We start from the raw sequence: 6000 nt of genomic DNA, 5'->3' as shown, positions 1-6000 counted from the left end.
AATAAATAAAGCAAAATCAATAAGATTATGATATTGGTCAAGGATTGGTTTTCATTCACAAACATGTATTTGAAACAATAATTAGAATTGATATTTAATCTCAACTTTTATCAAAGGCCCTAGGATACCTTGATCGCAAGAATATCCCGCTAATTTCCTCTTGTCATCAACAAACACATTAAAAGATGCGAGTATGAGTTCTATCTAGAAGAACAACCTAACGTGTAAAAGCACTAATCAAGTTTAATTCCCTAGATGCATTAAGTTTTATGAAATCAGGCCAATCAAAGCAATCGAACGTGTAAAAGCACTAATCCAATTTAACAAAGGTTATGATTCACATGTGACTACTAGGATGCATCACTACAAGCAATATTCACATTATGCTATTTGCAATCAGAAATTTATCACTTTCGCTTATAATAAACTCTAATCTAGTAATAGAGATGAAAACCAACTCAATTGATTCTAGACTCGACCAAACAAGCATTCAAATCATATAACAATATTAACGATGAATCATAAACGACAAAGTATGGAGACAAAACTACTTTATTGAACACAACCCATGTTTGGAAATCCAACTTATTCCTTAGCCAATGATAAAAACTAGGTACTCATATTCATGGAGTTCATAACAAGGAGGAAGATAAAACCTATCATGTTGTAACCCTAGAACCAAAGTAGAAGTGAAGATTTTTCTTTGGAGATGTCGTCCGTTTCTCCCTTTTATTTCCTTTCTGTCCACCTATAGTTCAATTCCCGTCACTAACTTAGCCCACTGCCAAAACTGAATCTCTAACAGCCCATTAGCCAGGTCTAAGTCCATCTGAGTAAACACTGGATCGGTGAGTCAACTCGGATAACTCGGAATCCGGCCGAGTCTTGTCTGTTCTGGCATGCTTTCCTTGCCAAGTTCAGGCCATTTTTAGCTCCTTTTCCTGCACTATCAGCAACACCAGCTCCCAATTGCAGCAGCAGCACATCATCAGAACCACTACCACCTGCTCATTACAGCTGCATATGCACATCTAATTAGCTCAGGCTAGTTCTTGTTGTTCAATTGTACCACCATATTCCAGTCGAATCCATCATCAGCTGCAATGTTCTTAATTCCCTGTAATGCAAACATCATTTCAGTAAAACCACTACCACCAGTCAACACCATTCTCTTGGCACAAACAATGTCATTTACAACTCCTTTCTTTCTCTATTCGCAGCTTGTATTTCAACCATATCCTCATTGCAAGCATCACACAATCTCAGCTCAATAACTTGCAAGCCATTCTACCATTTGCAGCTTCTTTGTCTCAACTTCCTTGTGTTCTTGTCAGGAACTATAGCATACACCTTCTCTGTAGCTTCCATCTCTGCTCAGCCATCTCAGCTGCTTCACTCTATCACCACCTGAATGCATCAGAGTCCATAACACCAGCTGTAATTCCTTCTTGCTTCAGTTCACTTCCCCTGGCTGAACCATCAACAACAACATAAGTCCTCAAATTTCCATCTCCGACTCACGAGCTCATACCTCAAAAAAACCCGTTCATCTGCAATACCCATTTCAGTCCCATGGTACAACACATGCGGTACAACTCGCCAGCATCGTATCCAACTGCAGCTACAATATAGCACCACTGTTTCCCTGTAACCATTCTGCTTTAAACACTTGTTAGCTGCCAATTACAGCTCCATCATTGCATCAACATCATATCCTATCATTCAGTCACAACCCACATCTGAACCTGCAATGAACTCCACAGCTTCGCTACCAGCAACATCTGCATTCATCCATTCCCTTCACAACACTTCTTCCATCTTGTTCTCATTGCAGCTGCACAATCAAACTCGCTTCAACTCCAGCCGCAGCTCATTCAAAATCCATTGCTTACCACCACCAGAGCCACTCTTCACCAGCATCACTTCATCTCAGGCTCAGTTCTGTAGCTGCACTTCCTTGTACAAACATATCAGCACAAGACCATTCAATCCTCCCTCATCACTTAAGCCAGCTTTGAGTTCATCCATCTTCCAAACACAAACCCATCTCCTTGTAAACATCTGAAATGTGTTCTAACCCCAACTGTATTTTCTTCTTGATTTCGATCTGCAGCCAAACTCAATTGCTTCCCTGTCTTGTCAATTCAACCCTAATTGCACTCTCAGGGACCCTACTACAAAGCATTACAGAACCATCATCTTCCTTGTTCTGCTGTAACTACGGCTCTTTCGTCACCTGAGTTCAAACACCAACTCAATCTCCTGTAATTCCACCAGAAACCCATTCATTCACACAAACTCCAAATCCAGAAAACCCCCAATTTCTTCTCAAATTAATCAGCTAGTTCTTCATTACCCATCTCTGTCATAATCGTCAACCATCTGTTCTTTCCTGTTGATGTCGAAATACCCACTAGCTGCTTGTAGATTCAAATTCCAATTTCAATCCCCATCTGTGTTTCTTTCTTGACTTAAATTTGACTGGTCTGAATTTGAAATCTCCTCTGAGCCTTGGTTCTTAGCCATCGAACCTGCCGGCGTTAACCCTTGTTTGCACCGGTCTTGGTATGTGTTGTAAGAGAAGAACCAGAATTGTTGTCTGAATCTCAACTCAACCAACATGAGGTCTAATACCCTTGGACGGTTACTGAACAACCCCAAGAAGAGATACGGGCCACCCAGTAGTAACCCCTTAACCTGTGACTGGATCCAGATATCACCTGCCTGACCATACTACCTTCTTTTCTTTTACATTTGGGAGATTTCTTTGTCTTTTGCTCCGTACGACTCCAAAATACCTATAAAACTCAAAAGCAAACATAAAATACATAATTTACACAAAAACTCGCAAAGAAAGCATAAACAATAGATAAATATCAAGGCATTTACAACACCTATCACCATGTCCTGCTTCTTTCAAGCTGAGTGCTAATGAAGGAGAATTACTATCTAATCCTACAGAGTATAGATCTATTGTTGGTTCACTGCAGCATCTCACTTGGACAAGGCCAGAGATCTGCTTTGCTGTTAACCAAGTGTGCCAGTTCATGCATTCTCCCACCACCTCTCACTTAAGTGTAGCCAAAAGAATTCTGAGGTATATCAAGGCTACTCTTGATCATGGATTGTTGTTTACAAAGGGTATAACTGCTTTACAAGGATGTTCTGATGCTGATTGGGCTGGCAGTCCTGATGACAGAAGATCCACCAGTGGATACTGTATATTTTTTGGTTCAAATCATGTCAGCTGGAGTGCAAAGAAGCAAGCGGCAGTTGTAAGATCTAGCACTGAAGCTGAATATAGGGCTTTGGCATCTACTGCTACTGAAGTTGTTTGGCTTTGTCAACTCCTCAAGGATCTTCATATTTCTTGCCAACTTCTCCAACTATTGCCTGTGACAATAAGAGCTCCATTGCTCTTGCTTCAAGTCATGTGTTTCATAGTAAAATGAAACACTTAGCTTTGGATTTTTATTTTGTCAGAGAATTGGTGCAGTCTAAATCCTTACAGGTTATTTACATCTCTACCTTAGAACAAGCTGCTGATATCTTCACCAAAGGACTTTCTGCTCCTAGGTTTGAATTTCTTAAACACAAACTGAAGATTCTTACACTTCTTCAGTTTGCAGGGGGATAATAACACACTAAGTAACATTTTAACTGTATTTCACATTTATTACAGCTGTGTACAATTGTTACTGCAGTTTCTGTCAGATTATTTAGTTGTATAGGATTGCTACACGTGTTGTACATCCATTAGGTAACTGTATATAACTGTATGGTCATCCTCCTATAATTAAGTTTGGTTCTATCAATACAAGGTTTTCTCTCTTTTCTTCTGTGTAACTAATATCGTATTCAGAAAACACACCATGGAGAAGAGATGAAATCCTGAAACATTAACCAAAATAAGTACATGAAATACTCTTGCACACCACGTGATCTTGTGATATAGCTTATTCAACAAACCTGAACCGCGAGAGATGTACACAACCAGTGATTAGAACACGAATCAAAGATATCAAAACATGATCAACACATGAACTGCGACAACAAAACGCAGTGAACTAAAGTACAAAAAAAAACCCCGGAGCTTTAGCATCAGCAATCAATCATAAAGAAATCAAGAGCTTCGCTAAAATCAGAAATCAATTGAAGACTGAAGTTACTAAAAAAAAAGGAATTTGCAAGCTGCAAGTAAAACACAAAAACAATTACAAAAATCTACCATTGGAAAGAAGAGAATCCTAAAATCGAAACAGATAACTAGTGTATATAGAAATCTTAAAGAAAATACTAAATTTAACACTAACCATAGAATACAATTCCATACTTGAAAGGAAATCTCGCCTAAATTAGGAGTCCTAGATTTGTTTCTCAAAGTACACCTACGTTTTCATATTTTAAAATCTTGGTTCCCAGATATATTTAGCCTAATTTAGGCTGCAATTATAGTCTTGCCGAAAATATATAAAACCAATATAAATGTAGCAGCGAGATTATATTATTTCCAAAAATATATCAAAACTAACTATAAAAACATATTTTCCAATACAAATTCCAGTTGAAAAATCTATTTTTAGCAGTTGTCGCGCTTCAGATCTGACATCCCAGATTTTATTAAAAAGGCTTAAACATGGTGTAAGAATATGAATAAAATATCAACCAATCAGGATCAAGGGTTTCGTTTACACCCAACACAAAAAGAGGGTGGATGCTACCGTTAAATTTGGAGCATCAGATCAAATCAATTAGATTTAAAATTAACGGTCACGAAATGTAAGGGGGAAAATTTGTATTTCAGTCAATCAGGAGCGAGGGTTTTGTTCACCGGCCAATGGGAGGGGAGGTAAGCGTAACTCTCGACGTGGTGTGAGAGATGTGATTGGGTGTTTAGGTTATCGATATTAGTTGGGTCCTATTAGAGCTTAAATTTTTATTATATTGTAAATTTAGCACACTGGCCCAAGTCAGGACTGGCAAAAAATATTATTTTATCTCGGATTGATTTAACGAAGTTCTATTATAGCATTTTTTTCCGTTCCATTGTTCTTAACCGTATTTTTTCTTATCTTTTCTTTTCCTCGACAAAATAAAAATAATAATAAAGCCATCGTATTTTTTCTTCTCCCACTTCTAATTTTGCGATCTAAAGGATCTTCCTTAAATTCCAAGGTAATGTAGGGTTTCTTCTCTTGGTCGTTTGTTTAGGTTATGAATTCTATTTGTTTAATTAGGTTATGAATGTGGAAACATCCGAAAGAATCCAAATTTGGTTCATCTCTATTCAGAAACCCATCATTAAAATGTTGTATACCTACAGCCTAAAATATAAACTAAATTAACTTTTTTATTCAATTCGACCAAATAAATTTATTCAAATAAATAATCCAATTATTACGATCAATTGTTGACGGCCAGAAATATCTTCACATAAATAAAATAATTACCAATATACACTGCTCATACCTTAAAAAAATTTATTCGGAATTCCCCGTACTCAACATAACGCGCGGGCATGGCAAAGCCATGAGTTTGCCACTTAGCCAGGCCAGGTCAAGTTTTTACCGGGCTGTCGAGACTCGACCGCCCGGTTAAGACTATACCTTCTTCCTATTTTCTTAGATTTCCAAAATTTCTCAAAATATGAACATGGCTCAACATGCTGCCGAAAATGAAAGAGTTGGACATCGAGATAATGTGTAAAATGAAATAAGAAGTGCAAGAGCTACACATTAGCGCAAATTTAGTATGTTAGAAGATGAATGCATCTGCATGAATTATGTTTTCTTCACTAATCATCCAATCTTTGATGGCGCATTACAGGCCATTCTGTTTTGGGGACGCGTTTTGCAGAAATTTGAAAAAGAAACAACGAACCTCAACAATCGTGATTCGATTCTGTTGAATGCTCGGTTCTCCATAATTTTTAACAATGTTAACAAGTATATTGTTGTGATAAGGGAAGCGGGTCGAAACATGAGAAGTGGTGAATCCTGG

This window comes from Papaver somniferum, unplaced genomic scaffold, assembly GCF_003573695.1.
Source record: "Papaver somniferum cultivar HN1 unplaced genomic scaffold, ASM357369v1 unplaced-scaffold_132, whole genome shotgun sequence".
Classification (NCBI taxonomy): Eukaryota; Viridiplantae; Streptophyta; class Magnoliopsida; order Ranunculales; family Papaveraceae; genus Papaver; species Papaver somniferum.
Note: the sequence above shows the minus strand (reverse complement) of the source record.